Raw genomic sequence first — 20864 nt, 5'->3', positions numbered from 1 at the left:
GATTCAGTGTGCATGTGATAGGGTACTAGGAATTTAATCCAGAGTCTCACACATGGGAGGCAGGTGTGCTATTCCTGAGCTGTATCTCCAGCCCTTTTGATTTTGAGACAAGGTCTTGCCATGTTGTCCAGCCTGGCCTTGAACTTGCCATACTCCTGCCCCAGTCTCCCAAGTACTGGGGATTATAGGCATTCTCAAACTTGTTCAACTCATACCCACTTTTTTTTTGCCTTCTTTTATTTTAATTAATTAAGTTTTAAGAGTGCATTATAATTATACATAAGAGTGGCATTCATTTTACCATATAAGTATTATGCCCACTTTTAAGTAGCTTCCCATAATAGGTCTTGATGAAATTAACACAGGAAAAGCTCTTTAACTACTGTACTATACTTGGTAATATTAAATCCAAATACTGATATATAATAAATATACATCAATGAATTCATAACACAGAATGTTGGAGTAGATACAATGTATGTTTTCTGTTTTTGTGTAGGCATGCTTCTGGATTCTACATTTGTTCTTTTGGTCATCTCTTGAGTCAGTACCAAACTACATTTAATATAGCATTGTGATAACTCTTGATAAATGAGACAAGGGTCCCAGGGTTAAAAAACCTGCAACTTAGCTGGGCTTGGTGACATACACCTGTAATCCCAGCCATCTGAGAGACTGAGGAAGGAGGACTGAGTGTTCAAGACCAGCCTCAACAATTGAGCAATGCCCTATGTAATTTAGTGAGAATCTTTCTCAAAATGAAAATAAAAAGGGCTGAATTATAACTCAGTGGTAAAGTACCCCTGGGTTGAATCCCCAGTACCCCAAACAGAAACAAAACTACAGCCTATGGACCAAATTAAGCCTGCTCTTTGTTTTTATATATAAAGTTTTATTGAAACACAACATTTTTTAAAGAATTGTACATGGCTGCTTTTATTCTTCAGGCTACATGGCTGACAAATTTAAAATGTGGTTATTGAACTCTGATACAACTATTTATCAAAAAAATTTAAAAACCTCCACAAATTTTATTTCTTTCCAGTCCTTACACCTTTTAATTATTATTTTTAATATATTGGTTGAGGCATCAAATACAACATTGAATCAACTGCTCTTTCCTTGTTCCTGCATGATACAGAATTATTTTTACAATTTTACCATTAAGGGTGACTTAACAAAATTATTTAAATTTTAACAGATTCTTTTTTTTATTCCTAGTTTTCTAAGAATTTTCTTGTAAGTGGATATTGAATTTTAAACAATGATTTCCTGGCTATGTTTAATGGATTAATGCAATGATTTACAGTAACTGGTTTTTAATATAAATCAAAATTGCACTTCTGGTATGAAGTCAAGGTCTTCATATTATAACATCTATTTTAGAAAAACTAATACCTTAATAATTTGATTCTCTAATTTTTTGCATATATATTTATGAATGAAATGGTTCTCCATTTTTTTGCCTCATGTTGTCCTTCACTGTGTTTTGCTATTGAAGTTGTGATAATTTCATCTAATGGTTAAGATTAAAATCATTTCCTCGATGTATATTTATGAAAGTGGACTATTTAATTGTCTGAACTATCATTGTTCTTTCAGGTAAAATGTTCCACCTATATTCGTTAAAATCATTTTAATAAACATAGAATTTTCAGACTTTCTATTACTTTTTAATGCACACTGAGTAAATTGTACTTTCTACTGTGGCTTTATTTAAACTCAATCTTCAATAGTACTTTGAGAATTATAGAATTATGGTTTGATGGTTTCTTTCTTCCAGATCACTCCACTATCTACTAGTGTTTCATTATTGCAGTTAAGAAGTCAGTCTTTCCCTTGCCCTCCAAACCCTCTGTCCTATCTAGAGTTTGTCTATTCCTTCCATGATCCCTTTATTATTATCCAAAGTACATGTATGAAGATGCAAATGGTGTGAATATACTTTGTGTACAACCAGAGATATGAAAAACTGTGCTCTATATGTGTAATAAGAATTGTAATGCATTCTGCTGTCATATATAAATTTAAAAAAAGAATTATTAAAAAAAGAAGTCATTCTTTCAACTTTCTAATTTTTCTCCTTTTCTTGAATTTTTATTTTAAAGTTTTCTATGATGCTTGTGGGCATATATTTCTTTTTTAATTAATTTCATGTGTTTTTCGAATCTTTGAATCTGTGAATTGATAGAATTATTATTTTTTTAGAAATTCCTCAGGCATTATTGCCTTAAACATTGACTCTACTTTATTCTTTTTTATCTTCCATTTAAAATATGTTAGATAATCAACTTTTTCTACTTTGTCTTCTGTTTCTGATTCTCTCTTTTCTAATTTTTAACCCTTTGTATGTGTGTCTGAGCTATGTCCCTGTCCCTTTTTTCAAATTTTATTTTAAGACAGGGTCTCAATAGTTTAAGTTGTCTACCTACCCTGGAACTGTGATTCTCTTGCCTCAGCCTCCCTCCAGAAAGATGGGATTACAGGTGTGTGTCATCATGTCTAGTCTAATTTTCAATTGTTAATCTCTTGTACACTTCATTGTGGAATTTTTCTTCTGATTTATTTCTCAGTTTATAACTTTTCTCTTAATTTTGAGTATTATCTTTGTCTATGAAATTCTGGCTTTTATTTATTTATTAGCCTGTTATTTCAGTGCTTTTCAGGTTGAATAAATTCCACATGAATCTATACTTAAATTTGCTGATTCTGTCATCTCTTATCTTCTATTTGTTACTGAACAAAGCAAATTAGATTTTAATTTGGGTATTATATATTTTGGTTCTATAATTTGTTTTTGTAAATAAATTATATTTTAAAATGTACATAAATTTACAGAAAAATTGCAAAAGTAGCACAGAGATATTTCTATGTAGGACACATCCATTTTTCTCCACTATTAATATCATACATGTGTCTAGTAAACTTAAAAATTAATGAAATTAATTAAATATTCATACATTATTAAACTTTATACTTTTTCAGCTTTTCTTAGTTCTTATTTCCTTTTTTGTTTCAGAATCACATCTTAGGTACTACTTAATTCAGTTTATTTCTTTTTTTTTTAAGAGAGAGAGAGAGAGAGAATTTTTTAATATTTATTTTTTAGATTTTGGCAGACACAATATCTTTGTTTGGATGTGGTGCTGAGAATCGAACCCGGGCCGCACGCACGCTACCGCTTGAGCCACATCCCAGCCCCAAATTCAGTTTATTTCTTAAAGTTTTTTAGTTTTGTACTTTCAGAAGTGTTCTGTTGACACACTCTCATTATCAGAGGTTCTGTTTAAGCATTTTGCTATTTCAAAGAACATTAGTTCTATCCTTGCACCAGCTAGACATCACCAAACAGGTACTGGCTGTTAGGCTCTAATGAAACCATGGCATGATGCATATGTATATGTGTGATGCAGCACTGGACTAGGACTAGTTTCAAAAAACAAATTAAAAACAAAAATCCCCTTTTATTAGATACTCTTTTTCCAGCTTTGGACTATGAAGAAGAGGTTTCGCATGGATCTCTATTGGTCTGTGCCTGTTGGCCATTATAGGTTATAGATCTCTTCAGGACCCTATCCTGAATATATGGGGGGAAATAAGGAAATCTAGAGAAATCTAGAGAACATTTCTCCTCCTTGTTCTACAAGTCACCAGATCCCTAGCATCCCACCATTTTTCTCCTTTGATGAAACTACCTATGTTTGTTTTGTTTTCCCAAGGAATTTTAGTTTTAAATGCAAAGGCCTATAAGAAATGAGGCTACTCTTTCTTGAAATACTCCTGGTTTGTGCTGTTTTCAGTTATGATTATTATAATTTTGGTTCTGCAACTTCCACTATGTTATTGAGAAAGTTATCATTTTTCGTAGCTTCTAGTTTTAGACAAAATTTTTGAGGAAATTCCTTCCATATGTTGTTTCAAATATTTTGACTATTTTTTAAAGAAGCTTCAGTAAAATATGAATTTTTTTGTATAAGGAATTGAAACCTCAAGTTTCTAAAAGAGAAAAATTATAATTTGAAAATGCAGTTCTTAGACTTATCTACAAACTCTACTTTTTTTCTATTTTTATGATTTATGTGTCAATCATAATTCCAAGCTAACTCAGGTATGTTTGCTTTTTAATGTACATAAAGTCTGGATTTAAACACTTAATTTGGTTGTTTTTATTCTTGTTTATCATTAAGACTTCAATAGTATTAAATTGCCTTGTAGTGCGGATTAAGTAAAATCCACTAAATTAAAAATTAGCAAAAGTTTTAGTCAAAGCTATTAATATTGTAAAACTTCCACCTCCTTTTGAAAAATGTAAACATATTATAATCATATGCAATATCATTTCAAAATGAATTATATATTTTGACTAAATATACATTAATACAGTAACTACAAACAGCTATTTTATGTTTCAAGTTATTTTATTTAAATATCTAACATATGATAGCAAAAGATTTTTCTCTTATTTGCATGTTAAATGGGGTATGTTAACCTTATAGGTCTGCTTTGTTTTAAAAATACAACAGTCACTAATATGCCATTATGTAAAAATGTGAGTATGTAACAGATGTGATTCTGCAATCTGTATTGGGGGTAGAAATGGGAGTTCAAAACCCAATGGAGACAAATGTATGAAAGATGATTTATCAAGAGCTCTGTAATGTTTTGAACAATCAATTAAAAAAAATAAAATAAATGCAAAATCTATAAAAAGCAACATTGCTATTTCAAGCTAACATAAAAAGGAGTATAAGGAAAAATAATGACCAACATAAAAACAAAGAAGAAAAACCATGTTCATTTATTGAGGATAATTAACATTATATTTTATTAAATAAAATAATATGTTGTTTATCATACTTCAGTTTGATGATCTTTTGGCAAAAAAAAAATCTTACCAACATTTCAAGGATATTTTTCAAATATGATATCAAGAAAATAAAGCCTATTTTTGTATTCTACAAAAGAACATGGAACTTAAATTTTCTTGTGAAATCAATGGAATTAGAAAATGCTTTCTCTTAAGAATTCTATCAAGTAAAATTATATAATTTATTTTTAGTACTAATTATCTATAACAAAGTTTTCTCAAATTCTGGAGAACATAATAAATCATATTAGACTCTGTCCTTCAAAACTTCTTATTTTACCCACATGTTGAAATTTATCTGCTAAATGTGTCAGAATTCTGCATTAAGATTCTTCACATTCTGTCTAATTTTATTTCTACTTCTTGAAAGCAATAGTATTATTAGGCATACAAATTCGACTAAGTATTTTTTTTCTTAGTAAAACCATCAAATTTTAGCAAAACTAAGTCCAGTATCTATCAAAAAATTTTTTTCTGTGTAACTAATTACTGCTTGGACAATGAGGTAGAGGATTTTTCATACATAGTGTAATTGAATTGAAAGACCTAATATAAAGAAAAATGTTTATAATTTTGACCAAAGTCCTATAATACTTCAATAATTTGTTTCATTGTTTTATTTCCTATTTCAACTTATTCCTTTGAAAAGTTTTTTTTTAATATTTTTAATTTTTTTTAGTTGTAGTTGGACACAATACCTTTATTTTATTTCTTTATTTTTTATATGGTACTGAGAATTGAATTCAGTGCCTCACATGTGTTAGATGAGCACTCTACCACTCAGCCACAACCCCAGCCCTTTTGTATTGTGTCGGGAACTAGAAGGAAATTCTCCTTCAAAGATTAGCCTGACAGCCCCCTGGGAGACATCCTGCCCTGAAGGCATCCTGCAGCTACCTATCTCCCTGGAACATCCTGCGGTTATCAGGATCATCAGACATCTTGCAGCTGGCAGTTTTACCACCCACATCCGCAATTGCGGCGACCTTCCCCATCCCCAGCATATGAATACCCCTGTGTGAACAATAAAAGTTTGCAGCTTGATCAGAACTTTTGTCTTGCTGTCACCTTTCGTGTCTCTTGTCCCTTCATTCCTCCCCATCTAGGTTCGCTGCCCACGTTGATGTGTCCTGCCAGACGGGACAATATTGGTTTAATGAAATCATCTGCTGGGGGAGTAATTTCCAAAGTACTTCCACAAGAAGACAAGCACAAATAGGTTTTAACTATAATTTGTGAAGATAAAAATGCAGATAATAGAGAGCTAATATAGTCAAGAAAATAAGAAAACAATCTAAGTAAAATTCGATATATAAAAATAGTACAGAAAGTAATAAAATATTGTAATGGAAAATTGCTGTTTTCTGTACACAAAAAGATTTAAAATTTAAAGATAGTGGATAATAATCAATATTTTTTAATTCATGAAAAAGCAATAGTTTAAGTTGTGATAAAATATATCATATGTCAAAGCTACAATATAAATTAATTCTAGTAATTTGAAAAAAACACAAAATTTTAGAGTATTTTATTTTTATTATATCATATTTATATATCATATCTAGTTTCCTTTTCACATAATTATACATACAAAGAATTTGATTTGAATACCTATTCTGACTCCACTTCTCCCCTTCTTCCTCCCCCTTTTCTCTCCCCTCCACTCTGATTTTCCCTTTATTCCTTTATTTATTTTTGAATGGTACTTTGTACATATACATAAAGGAGATATTCCACTTGCTACATTCATATATTTATATAGCATGATTCCATTAGATTTATTACATATTTCATTTCTTTTTCTTTTCCCTTTCTCCTTCCCTCTCATCCTACTACTTCTACTCCACTGATCTTCCTTCCCTATATCCTTACGATATCCAATCCACTCCCCTACTATCTTCTTTCCCTTATTTTGCTTTAGTGTCTGTATATGAAAGAAAAATTCAACACTTGATTTTCAGAATCTGACTTATTTCAGTTAGCATAATTTTCTCCATTTCCATCTATTTACTAGCAAATGCCATTATTTCACTCTTCCTGGCTGAGTAAAACTCCATGTGTATGCATACCACATTCTCTCGAACCATTCATCTATTGACATGCATCTGGGTTGATTGCATAATTTGGCTATTGTGAATTGTGCTAATATAAATATTATAGTGGCTATATCACTATACTATGCCAATTTGGATAAATACTGAGGAGTGGGATAGCTGGGTCTTATGGTGTTTCCATTCCTAGATTTTTGAGGAATTTCCACACTGCTCTTTAAAGTGGTTTTACAAAGTTTGCAGTCCTGATAACAACGTATGAGTGTATATTTCCCCCCACCTCCTTGCCAGAATTTATTATTATCCATAGCCTTGAAAATTGCCATTCTTACGGGAGTGAGATAAAATCATAATAGTTTTTATTTGCATTTCCTTGATTGCTAGAGTGTCAAGAGTTTTTAAAATATTTGTTGATATTGGTGTTTCTTCTTTTAAGAAACGTCTATTTAGTTCTTTTGTGCATTTATTGGTTAGATTATTTGGTGGTTTTGTTTGTTTGTTTTGGCATTGAGGTTTTTTCTTACTTTTATTATTATTATTGTTCTTTATATATTCTAGATATCAACCCACTGTCAGAAGAGAATCTAGCAATGATTTTTCTCCCATTCTATAGGCTCTCTCTTCACTCTCTTTGTTCCTTTGTTGTGCAGAAGATTTTAATTTAATAGCATCCCACTTATTGATGCTTAGATCTTGTTGAGGAAGTTGGTGTCTGCACCTATATAGCAGAATGTTGATCCTACATTTTCTTCTAGCAGTTGCAAAGTTTCTGATGTAATTCCTAAGACTTAGATGCATTTTTATTTGGCATTTATGCAGGGTGAAAGAAAGAGATCTAATTTCATTCCGCAGCATATAGATATTCAGTTTTCCCAGTACCGTTTGTTTTAAAAAAAAAAAAAAAAAGCTATCTTTTCTCCACCATATATTTTTGGAAATTCTGTCAAGTAGCAGATGGCTCTAAGTATGTGACTTTGTCAATGGGTCTTCTATTTCAATAGTCTTCATGTCTACTTGATGCCAATACTATCCTGGTTTTGTTAGTATAGCTCTGTAGTATAATTTGAGATTGGGTATTGTGATGTCTACTGTGACACTTTTCTTATTCAGAATTCCATTGGCTATTCTGGGTCCTCTATTCTTCCAATAATTTAAGGACTGTTTTTTCTAGTTCTATGAAGAATTACATTGGTATTATGATGGGGTTGCATTGAATCTGTATATTGCTTTTGATAGTATGGCGTTTTTGACAATATTACTTCTGCCTATACATGAACATGGGAGGTCTTTCTATCTTCTAAGGTCATCGTCAATTTACCAAGGCCCTAAGCCACAGTGCTAAATAAAATACAAAAAAAGGCTGGGGATGTTGCTCACTGGTTAAGTGCCCCTGAGTTCAATCCCTGGTACCAAAAAAAGAAAGAAGAAAGTAATAGTTTTCTCAAGGATTTTAGGTAATCAATTTAAAGCACTTAGAAAAATACTGGCTTGCATTTAAGTACCATTCAGTGTTAGCCTTAACACACATACTTCTGTATCACTTTCATAGTTTATAATTTTAGCATTACAAAAATTAAACCTGTATCACAACATATTTGGTAAAGCAACAGGTCATTATATGGTATTATTTCACATGAGCTAAGCCTTCCCCATACACAAACATTCTGATTTTCAACATTTGGTAATAGCATTTTAATGAAACTAGGATTTTCAGAACATATACAAGGAAAAATGGAGTAACGACTATTGCTTTTCTCAGGCCAGAGAAATCAATACATTTATTTTAGTTATTTTTTTTATAATTAGTTTAATTAGAAACCTAAAGCATTGACAAAATTTAATAGTATTATTTGTTTCATTGCCACTATGAAAATTAGGTACCATAGATTCTCATATTTTAGTGTAGTAGTTTGCAGCAGTGGCTAGTAATGAAATGTCATTCAGCTTAAGTGTCACTGTTACTTCTATAGTAATTAAGCTCACAAGGACCAAAGCTCATTTTTAATATGCATAATAAGCAGCGACATTAGAATGGTAAACAAATTTTAAAGGTCTTCTTATTCATTATAGTACATATTGTGGCTTAGAAATGTCAAAGGTAAAATGTTATGGAATGTTAGTTGTTAATAAAACCATCTTCATATTAGGTAACAGAGATTTTAATTTCACACATGAATTCAGTGTTCTGAGTAATTTTATAGGCAAATATTTGATTACATGTCTATAAGACAAGTTTGTCTATAAAACAAGTTTGTTCTAGACGAAAAGAACCAGTTCTTCATTTTCTTTCATCATTTGTTTTTTAATTAACAAGTATTTAATATCCATTCTCAACAAGTCACTGTGCTGGATATCACAACCCTGACCTGAACCTGTGTGTCAGACTCATCCAAAGGCTATGGTTAACCCTGTGTTTTGTATGGCCAGTAGAAAAAAAAAAAAAAAAATCACAGGATAATTAGAAATACATGCAAAATGTAAGGAAGGACTAGGGTAAAGCTGAATTTTTACAGAAATCCCAGAGAGTTTGGAAGGAAGCCATGTTCACAATCGGACTTAGAAAAACTGAGTGAGGAAGGTAAAGTGATTAGCAGAGAAAATAAAATGTACATGGGATACAGAGGTATGAAAGAACATGATGAATTCTGGTTGTGTTATGCTTTGAGTGTAGGATTCATAGTGAGAATAATAGAAGATGATTAAGCAGGAGGGAGATGGTGAATAATCTTATAAGTCATCCTGAAGTTTTAATCAGTAGACTGTTAGTAAAGCAGATTACCCCATAATATGAGTGGATCACACACAGTCAATCAAAAGTATTAAAAGACATCTGGGAGGAAGCAATTCTGTCTCCAGCCAGCTTTCAGGCTCAAGATTGCAACCACTGGTGCTGGAATTTCTAGCCTCCTTATCAACTCTGCAGATTTTTGATTTGCCAGTCACCACAATCCCATGAGACAATTCCTTAAAACCCATTCCTCCTCCTCACCTATTAGTTCTGTATCTCTAAAGAACCCTGACATCTATCTATTTATCTATCTGTCCATCCTTACTTTATCATCAAAAGAAAAAGAATGCCAGACATAGAAAAACATGAGAAAGAGAAACCAAGAAAGAGAGAAACACCAGAGAGAAGGATAAAAGATTACTGGTAAGTTCCCTGCTCAGTACTCCTACAGCAGTTTGGGGGACAGATAATACCTTTGATAATTTCTGAGTTGGTCTTATTACAACATTAATCTTAGATTCTTCAACTTTTTTTGTTTTCATTTTAATTTATTCCGTGCAGTTTAAAATAAAAGTTAAAACATCATACAAACCACAGAAGCTTTAGATATAGTACTGACCAATTTTTAAACAAAAATCACTTAGTGATTATTTATGCACATTCCTCATCTTTAGGGTTACATCTTGTTGTTTGTTCAAAGGTATTGTTAACACACACAGTCTAATTCCTCATATGCTTATTTGTCGAGCAGCAGCAAGATGACAATGCAACACAGCACATGAGGTTTCCTTTAAGAAACCACAGCAGCAGTATTTGGTGAATGTTATGCATAGAACTGACCCAGAGGTAATGTGAACATTCCTCATCAGAGGGGTAGCAAGGGACACTAACAAATGGGAAATGTAACTTTTTAATATAAAATGTTACTCTTTATGCTTTAAATGTAAAACTCTGAGACACTTTAGAAGCAGACAACACAAGGTGCTTTAACTCCAGACTCCAAAACCGAACATTATTCTATTAGTTGCTAAGAGTCCAGGACGTTTGAGGACTGCTCATTGGCTTTTTAAAGACAACCTCAAATATATAAGCATTTAGTTTACCAGTCAAAATCTGCAGCTACATTGATTACATGTTACATTAAAACATATCTACTGAGAAAGGCTGAATTTTAAAAAGATTACATTGTTGACTTCAAAACTGTTATTCTTAAAAGAAAGAATGCACTACTTTCAATCTTTCAACTTCTTAAGATGCCATGTTGTGTGAATCCATAACTTTATATCTTTCCATCTTTCAACAAAATATTTTGAAATGGTTCTTAACTACAATCATTTTATCAGATCCTTCAAACTTGGTGTTTTAAATTTTGTCACTCTGGCATGTGACCTTGGATCCTTCACCTCTCTGGATCACCTAGGGAATTATTTGTTATGCAAAGTTTAGGAATGAGTGACAAGCAACAAAAGTAATTAAGAAGTGCTATTAGCATTGGACTTGAAATAATGAATGCAAGAAAGGAAATGAATATAGAGCATGTTGGCTGATTTTCAAATCTCACCTGTGAATAGAGAAAGAAAGTAATAGCTAATCCATACAAACTGTGCATTTACTTCATGATTATTTGTGGATGGAGAGGAAACTCCTAAAGAAAATATTATGTAACTCTGAAAAAAAGTAAGGGATAATTGCTAAACCTAGATTCAAAATATTGGCATTGGCCAAGACAAGGAGAACAATAGGAAGTGTTGACAGTTGAGTAGAAGAAAAGCACCTATTATTCTGCAATGATGTGGAAAGGGGTTTCATGAGACTCACTAGATTTATAAGTGAATGTTCAAACAAACAAAAAACTAAAAACAAAGACAAAAATCTTACTTTTGGCTTCTGTATCCTTGCTAAGTAAGATTTTTCTAAGTGTAAATTAGGTAGCAGGGAAGTAGAAAGTTGGGATAGTTTTTTGGATATAGCTTTACAATATTTGAGATAGCTTCTGAGAGGAATCACAGAAGTCTAGAGTATACAGAAGTAGAAGAGGCGTAATAGAATTAGAGATAAGGGGAGAATCCAGAACTACACAAAAGAATAAATAAAGAGAGTAAATATAGGGGAAATGAGAGAATGAAAGAGATGAAAGGATAGAAGAGTGTGGTAGAACACCCAACACTCATGCCTGGAATTGTAAGTACAAACAGTCTCAGATGTCATGGTGTGGCTGTTTTTCCTAAAACAGACAATTGGTCACAGTTAGTGAGATCAAGCAGCCCCAGGGGTAGGATGAGTCATGCTGAAATTCTCAGGTAACCATGACATTTGGTTGGTGGGGAGCCACTGGTGAAATGTGCGTATGCATCCAAGGGGTCTCTAGATGACGCTGACAAGAAGGCATAGGGAATCATTGAGACAGAGGCGTGGGCCTAAAAGGAGGACGGAGTGCATAATAATGGAGTGCAAAGGCATAAAAGTAACAAAGGAAGTATACATGAAGGTCTGGGTCTCTTTTATCAGCTGTTATGCACCAAAGACAAACAAAGGAAGCATGTTTTTAAGAAAGGAATATGAGAAGCAAAGGGGGTGTCAGGAATTTATGTAAAAGTTTGAGTGTGCAGAAAAGGTTAAGATAGAATAGGGGCTGCAACACACACAGTGACAAGAAATAGAGGCTACATCTACCTAGCAGAGAAACCAATCAGCACGTTGTTGAAAGTACAGGTGAAAAGAAAGCTCGGGAGAGACTAAGGCCTTGCATAATGAACCATGATCAAGGAAAACCTTTCAGATATCCAGTTAGCAGGATGGAATATTAGGAAATAAATTTTCATCAGGTCATCTGATGCAGTCCTCTAAAGCTGTCTAAGGGGAAAGAAACACTGTCAATAATTCTGTGTGAAATAGTACTCCAGGAGGTGCGGGGAGAACATAGGTAAATTAATACTGCTTGATGCTGAAATATGATCTGCTGAAATAAATTAGGTAACAAGTATGATTCATTATAGATAGTCTTGTCCTAAATATATTTGTATATAAAACTTAGTCCCAACAGAAAAATAAAATATTCAGCTAAACTTTTAAAAATAAATCAGTTTATCTGACTTTATATTGTGTTAATATTTTTCTCATTTAGATTGAATTAGTTAACTTCAAATTACTTTCATGAAATTTAATATCAGCCTTGAATACACAGGACTTCCACTAAGCAACAGAATATTATTCCAAAATTTGTTTACATATATGATATGGGGACAGTTGCAAATCTGAAATTTAATGCTTTCATATTCTTGATATTAATTTAAGAATCTGACAGAAAAAAATGCTAAGGAATTTTGAGTTTATACTAAGCCCTAAAAAGTAAACTATCATTGCCATTAATTACAATACCTTTATGAATGAAATTTTAAATGTTTAATTGCTCACTATTCTACATCTAAATGAGAAGATCTTTAGGCAATGTCCCCCCCCCCCCAACCACGGATTGAACCCAGGAGAGCTTAACCACTGAGCCACATCCCCAGCCTTTTTATTTATCATTTTAAGACAGAGTTTCACTAAGTTGCTTAGGGCCTTGCTGAGTTGCTGAGGTTGGCTTTGAACTTGCCATCCTCCTGCCCTTATCCTCCTGAGCCCCTGGATGACAATACATTCTTAGCACTATAATTCTATCTATCCATGAGGGAAACAAACATTTATTAAAGTCCTAGGAAAATTTTTGAATTTCCTTTTGTTTTAAGTAAGAAATCAAGTTGTTTTACTTAGAACTTCAAATAACTTGTGCTTTGTGATGATATCATTAATGTTGCAGGAAATCTCACTGGAAGATATTAATGATAAGATGTCTGATCATCAAAAGGAATACTATGCTATATGGAAAAAAAAACTTGTAGTCCCCTTAGTTACTTCAAGTTCTTAGTTTATTTTCCTTAAAAGGAAAAACAATCTTTTTATTCTTTTCTATTTCTTTAGTTAACCCTGTGGCATGTAATAAAATGTTAGAGTAAAATTTATAAAGTAAACATATATAGGTGTATAGGTATATTTGTATATATTTATCTATTTTAGAATAGTGTACCATGAAAATTATTTTAGTAGATAAAACATCCTGTTTTTTTTTGTGTTTTTTTTTTCCCCCAAGGTGTAGGGGGAAAGGAAACTATAGAGAAATCAAAAGTGGGCATGAAATATGGAACAGATAGAGGAGGGAGACTGCTTGAAAAATATACTATTTCTAACACAAAGTTATAGTCCCCAAAATGATCCCTAACATTTCATAATATGACATTCAATTTTACACTCCTTCAAACACCAGTGTTAAATACCCCCCTCTTTTATTTTGCTAATTAATTAATCCTCTGGTACATAATAAATAGTATAGCATTTACTCAAGCTTCATTACTCAGTGCAAATTTATCATCAGGTCATGAAAATCTGGATGCTTTTGAATGTAAAGAGAAGCCTAATTTTATTCTCCCAACTATGGAAAAAAAAAAAAACTCATTAAAGGTAATTGAGAACTCGGTTATACACATGATTTATGTATGATAGGTCTAAGCAAATTATGTTTGATTAGATTTTATTGATGAAATATTGTATTTACTCCACTACTTCCTTGTTCATTCTTTTTTTCCTGCCTTTAATTTCTTTGATCATGTTTTAAAAATTTCCTTGTTCAACAATTGTAGCATGATGTTAATAAGATATTTTCTGAATTTTTATGTTTATGGTATGTATCAACTTTAAAAAGTTCTTGGTTTATTATAATTCCTTTAACAGGCTCTAAGTAAATATTCAATTGCATAATTAATTTCATAATTTTGTTTATAAAACCTCAAATAAATGTTTAATTTTCAAATAATGTGCTCTTACCTCAAAAAAATAGGGACCAAGTTTTGTTTTGTTTTGTTTGATTTTTGGTGTTGGGTATTGAAACACTGAGAAGCTTAACCACTGAACTACATCTCCATCACTTTTTTTTTTTTTTTTTGAGACAGGGTCTGGCTAAGTTGCTTTGAGTCTTCCTAAGTTGCTGAGGCTGGCCTCGAACTTTTAATCCTTCTGCCTTAGCCTCGCAAATTGTTAGAATTATAGGCAGAAAGGGACTGAGTTTATAACCATTAGGATCCCCAGAAGTAGCAGTGATTGTGTTATCAGGCTTGGGAGAAGATTTGCATTCATACTGAAGATGACATTTCTTTCCTTTTCCAGATCTCAGGGATTATTACATTTTATTATTATTTTTTTCTTTCTGTACCTTGGGTCTTTTTATCTTCATGAAGTTTCCACTGTGTAGCAAAGCATACATTGGTTCTCACACATGGTAGAAAAAAAAAAATGAGCCCAGCAAAATTAAAACCTACCTCCTCCACATTGTTGTTCCACCTTTTTCCTTTTCAAACACCTGAGAGAGTTTTACCTAAAGACACTCAATGGACACATTCCTTCATTCTCTCTGAAGTCCCTCCTACAAGAGATTCTAGGCTTTCATTATAGAATATTTCTCTCTGAGGTCTCCAGTGACTATCCAATTTCAAATTCCTCTGATTTCTAATTTTATTTTATTTTTTGATGCAACCATTTTTGTTTTTCTGTGTTGTTTTTTTCTTATTGAGCTATTTTCCTGTATTGACTGTTTCTGAGACTCATTACTTTCTAATGAGTTCCTTTCTTTCATTCTTTGACTACTCTTATTCCCTCTATGCCTTACCTGTGAGAAGCTAGTCAAATCCTTCACTCTCTGTTCATCTCTTTATGCTTGAATGTAAACATTGTCCTTTATCATGACTTTAGATATACATTTTTGTTTTTGGTTTTACAGCCCTTTGGTGATTAACATTGTTTATCATTTCTAGACAGCTATTCTGCCTTTCTTCTTAAACCTCTTTATATTATAGAAGTTGGATGGAATAAATCAAGGTGCCACAAATTTTGTTTAAGAATAGCTATGTAACTGACTAAAATTTGGGAGAAAATTGGTCTTTATTGTGGCAAGTATTATAATACTTGCCACAATAAAGACCTACATTGCTGGTGGGACTGCAAATTGGTGCAGCCAATTTGGAAAGCAGTATGGAGATTTCTTGGAAAGCTGGGAATGGAACCACCATTTGACCCAGCTATTCCCCTTCTTGGTCTATTCCCTAAAGACCTAAAAAGAACATGCTACAGGGACACTGCTACATCGATGTTCATAGCAGCACAATTCACAATAGCAAGACTGTGGAACCAACCTAGATGCCCTTCAATAGACGAATGGATAAAAAAAATGTGGCATTTATACACAATGGAGTACTACTCTGCATTAAAAAATGACAAAATCATAGAATTTGCAGGAAAATGGATGGCATTAGAACAGATTATGCTAAGTGAAGCTAGCCAATCCCTAAAAAACAAATGCCAAATGTTTTCTTTGATATAAGGAGAGTAACTAAGAACAGAGTTGGGAGGAAGAGCATGAGAAGAAGATTAACATTAAACAGGGGTGAGAGGTGGGAGGGAAAAGAAAAGAGAAGGGAAATTGCATGGAAATGGAAGGAGACCCTCATGGTTATACAAAATTACATACAAGAGGAAGTGAGGGGAAAGGGGGAAAAAGGGAGAGAAATGAATTACAGTAGATGGGGTAGAGAGAGAAGATGGGAGGGGAGGGGATGGGGGATAGTAGAGGATAGGAAAGGCAGCAGAATACAACAGACACTAGTATAGCAATATGTAAAACAGTGGATGTGTAACTGATGTGATGCTGCAATCTGTATACGGGGTAAAAATGGGAGTTTGTAACCCACTTGAATCAAAGTGTGAAATATGATATGTCAAGAACTATGTAATGTTCTGAACAACCAACAATAAAAATTAAAGGAAAAAAAATAAAATAAAAAAATAAAAACATGTTAAAAAATAAATAAAAAAATAAATAAAATAATGCATATGTATTTTTTCTATTCAGATCTTTATATGAAAGATGAATAAAAATTAAAAGTGTGGTGCTGACAACAGAATTTTACTCAGCCATAAAGAGGAATGAAATTATGTCATTTTCAGGAAAGTGAATGGAACTGGAGAACATCATGTTAAGCAAAATAAGCCAGACTCGGGAAATCAAGGATCAGATCATGTTTTCTTTCAATAAAGAAGCAAGAAAGAAAAAAGGGGAGGGGAATTAGAGCTCATAAAATAGAAGGGAGACCAGTAGCATAGAGGAAAGGGAGGGAGGGAAAAAGAAGGTACTAGGGAAAGAAATTGACCAAATTAGGATACATACATATATATTACAGTATATCCCACTATTATGTATAATCATAATATACCAATAAAAAATTTTTAAAAGTATGGTGCCAAACAATGGAAATGTTGATGTAGAGATGATCATAACAGCTTTTTCTAGCAGGAAAGCTGTGATAGCCTCTTTTCACATAGAGCTGCTCTGCCCTGTGGAGAAAGGCTAGTACTTGGTAGAGTGGTTTGGAGTCTCTGGAAGATCAACTAGTCCTTGGAGACCAATGTACTTTTCTTCTTCCACCATTCTGGTTCTAAAAATACTCAGAAGAAGGAATCTTTAGAGCATAGTGTGGAAAAGAATCTGGATTCTCTAGGCAGCATCCTATCACACATATCATTCAGGAGTTGATGATTAAAATTAAAAAATCAGTTCTACATTGAATATTTCAAACATTAATTTTCAGGTGATTATTCAGATGAGAATTTTTCAACAAACTATTTCAGTACTTCAGTTCTGGATATATTTGTTATTTAAAAATAGCATATTCTATAATATACAATATATTGTTATGCACAGGGCATCACATGGCAAGAGACAGGGAACATATGTGTCTCTTTCAATAATTCTCCTTTTTCTTATAAAGCCACCAGTAATTCCATAATGGGGGCTCAACCGGGATGACCTTATCTAATCTTAATTATTTCTCAAGGTCCCACCTCTAGTTTCCACTCACTTAATCTCAAAATGAGGAATAAATATCAAGGTGTGAATATTGAGGAATACACTCAAGCCATATCTAAGCCATAGAAATGTAGATAGGTAATAAAAAATAGAGATTTAATATTTTGCCACATAGTTATCATTTCTGGTGTTCTTTTTTCTGTTATGTAGATTCAAATTTACAAACTTTATTGTTCTCTTCTCTCTGAAGGACTTTGATTTAGTCAACTTTTCGCTACTCTAATCAAAGATCTGACAAGAACAATTTTAAAAAGGAAAGGTTAATTTTGGAGCTCACAGTTTCAGAGATTTTAGTTCATAGATGGCCAATTTTATTTCTCAGGGCCTGAGGTGGGGATGGACATCATGGTGGAAAGCACCTGGGGATACAGTACCAGGAAGCAGAGAGAGAGAGAGCTCCACTCAACCAGGACAAAACACCCAAAGGTATGTCCGCAGGGTCCCACTACCTCCAGTCACACCCTACCTGCCCACAGTTGCTATCCAATTAATTCCTATCAGAGGTTAATGCATTGATTAGGTTAAGGTCCTCATTACCCATTCATTTTATCTCTAAACTTTTTTTTACATGAGCTTTTGTGGGACACTTCATTTCTAACCATAACAGAGTTACATGATGTTTCTTACAGTTTAAGTTTGTTAATGATGAACTCTTTCAGGTTATATCCCAAAGTGCTTTAATTTCAACCTTATTTCTGAAATATATATCTCCTTGTTATATTTTTATTAGTGGTGTGTGTGTGCATGTGTGTGTGTACACACATGCTTATTATTTTTAAAATGTTTAATTATCTTCTCTTTTGCCTTATTTCTCATGAAAAATCTGTCATTTTCTTCCTCTACACATAAGGTATTTGGTTTCTTTTTTTTTTTTAATTTTCTCCTTTTCACTGTCATTTAGTAATTTGATTGATTTCTTCACTTTACTTTTATAGACATCTTGAAACTATGATTGTATAGTTTTAATTTTCGGAAAACCTCAGGTACCATTTTTTAAAAATTTTCTTTTCTGCTCCTCCCATTTTGGGGACATATAAAGGCTGCTTAAAGTTGTGTTACTGTTCAATGATGATCTGCTAATGATTCTCATACACTTTTCTCTGTGTTCACTTTGGGTATATTATATTGTTGTCATCAACTTCACTAATCTTTTGCAATATCTAATCTACTATTATTTTAATCCAGTGAATTTTCAACTCAAACAATTTTTTAGCTTCCTTACAGATATTTTATACATGCTTCACAATTGTTTGATGTGTTTTATTAATTCTTGAACACAAGGAATAAAGTTATAAGAATTTTCTAAATGTCTTTGTCTACTAAATCTTTATGTTTTATAGATAAAATTCAATTAATTGCTTTTTTTCCTATTTATGGGTTGTTTATTCTTGTTTCTTTGCATTTCAAGTAAATTTTTATGAGATGCCAGTCATTATGAATTTCACCTTTTTGTGTCCTTGGTATTTTTGTATCTGTATAAATATTATTGAGTTTCATCCCAGAATGTAGTTAAATGGTTTTGAAACACTCAGGTCTTGCTTTAAAGTTTTACATTTAAAGCTCCATTACAGAATTAAAATGTTTCTGAGTACTCTACTCAGTGCCAATGAATTATGAAGCTTTCATGTTGGCTGGTGGGAATAATTATGGCTGGCTCTGTGAGTTCTGAAAGTTGCAGGTGTTTCCTTCCTTCAGCACTTGCACATGTGGGCATCAGTACTCTTCTGGAAATTTAGGAGATCATCTTCATGTCTCCATAGCTTTCTTTCTGTGCAGCTATCTCATCTCAGGTATCCCCTGTTTACTTTGGCTAGTTTGGTCTGAGACCACCAGCTCCATCCTCAACCCAAGGAGACCAACACCTTCAGGTTTCCACTTCCTCCCCACAGCAGGAGCCTCAGGCAATTGCAAAGCTGGACTATTTTCCCTGCCTCTCCATTTATTAGATCTTGTTTATTTATTTTTTATTGGTTGTTCAAAATAATACAAAGCTCTTGACATATCATATTTCAAACATTTGATTCAAGTGGGTTATGAACTCCCATTTTTACCCCAAATATAGATTGCAGAATCACATCGGTTACACATCCACGTTTTTACATAATGCCATATTAGTGACTGTTGTATTCTGCTACCTTTCCTAGATTTTATTGCAGGATCTCCAATGTCTTGAAGACTATTCTGTAATATATGTTATTTTTGTTTGTTTCAGGAACAACAATAAATCTGGTCCCTCTTGTTTCATCTTGCCAAGAAGTTCAGACTGTTGATTCTTTGTTTCTGATAAAGATTTGCAGACTCCCTCTGCCTATCACATGAAACAATGAAACAGTGGATGCTGAAAATAAAGATCCAGGGAAAGATTTTAATGGCCACTTACTGGATCTTATCTATTTAGATACTAATTCTATGTGAGTATTTAAAGGATAATTCAATACGACAATCATTGCCTTCCAGAGAAGATGATTCTTTTCTCAAAATTGATAATATAAATAAAAAATCAAATAAGATATTTGAAGAACAGCTTGAATGAAGGGAACTTAATGAAGAATTTCTAAAGATACATTTATAATGTACATTCAATATTTCGGAAAAATAATTCATAGTTGTTTTGTCATCTGCAAACTAATAAAAATATTTTATACTATTTGTTTAACCTTTGTTTCCATAGTGATATTATACATTTCACAAGTCACAATGTTTTGAATAGTAGCTTCTGCTTTAAAGTCTTATGAGATGTATTCTGCATAATAAAATGAATATTCTGTCTCTATAATAAGAATATGGTAAACTTGATTTATCTAAAAGCAAGATAAACATACAATGATTCAGATTTTTTTCTGAATTTTTTTCAATGACCAGTTAGAATTGTAATACCACTAAAGATTTCAATAAATTTAACTAAAAAATCAGAACACAACTAAAAATAAAGCAGTTAGATTATTAAAACTATTTTTAATTCTTATTTTAATTTGTTATATATGACAGCAGAATGCGTTACATTTCATATTACACATATAGAGCACAATTTTTCATGTCCTTGCTTGTACACAAAGTAGAGTCACACCTTCATATCTTCATATATGTATTTAGGGTAATGATGTCCATCTGTTAAAACTATTTTTAATGAGACACATTTTTGTTTGTTTTAAGCCGTATTTTGATCATTCTTCCTGGATTTTATATAAATAGTCCCAGAAGTTTAGAATTAAATAAAACATGTTCAGGGGGTAGAATCCTGGGTAGGATGAGGGATACAACTTATTT

The 20864-nt window shown here is 32.5% G+C and overlaps 1 long non-coding RNA gene across 1 annotated transcript; it reads left to right on the top strand.

Annotated features, from left to right (window-relative positions):
- The first annotated feature begins 9807 nt into the window (after nt 1–9807).
- LOC110597823 (uncharacterized) lies at nt 9808–20253 on the top strand. The gene is made up of 3 exons (XR_002483591.3): nt 9808–10069; nt 17920–18023; nt 19810–20253. It is a non-coding gene; the product is annotated as an uncharacterized LOC110597823 (long non-coding RNA).
- Nucleotides 20254–20864: the final 611 nt, after the last annotated feature.

The sequence above is a fragment of the Ictidomys tridecemlineatus genome, chromosome 12, assembly GCF_052094955.1.
Source record: "Ictidomys tridecemlineatus isolate mIctTri1 chromosome 12, mIctTri1.hap1, whole genome shotgun sequence".
NCBI lineage: Eukaryota > Metazoa > Chordata > Mammalia > Rodentia > Sciuridae > Ictidomys > Ictidomys tridecemlineatus.
Note: the sequence above shows the minus strand (reverse complement) of the source record. Positions and strands in the feature narration are given on the sequence as shown.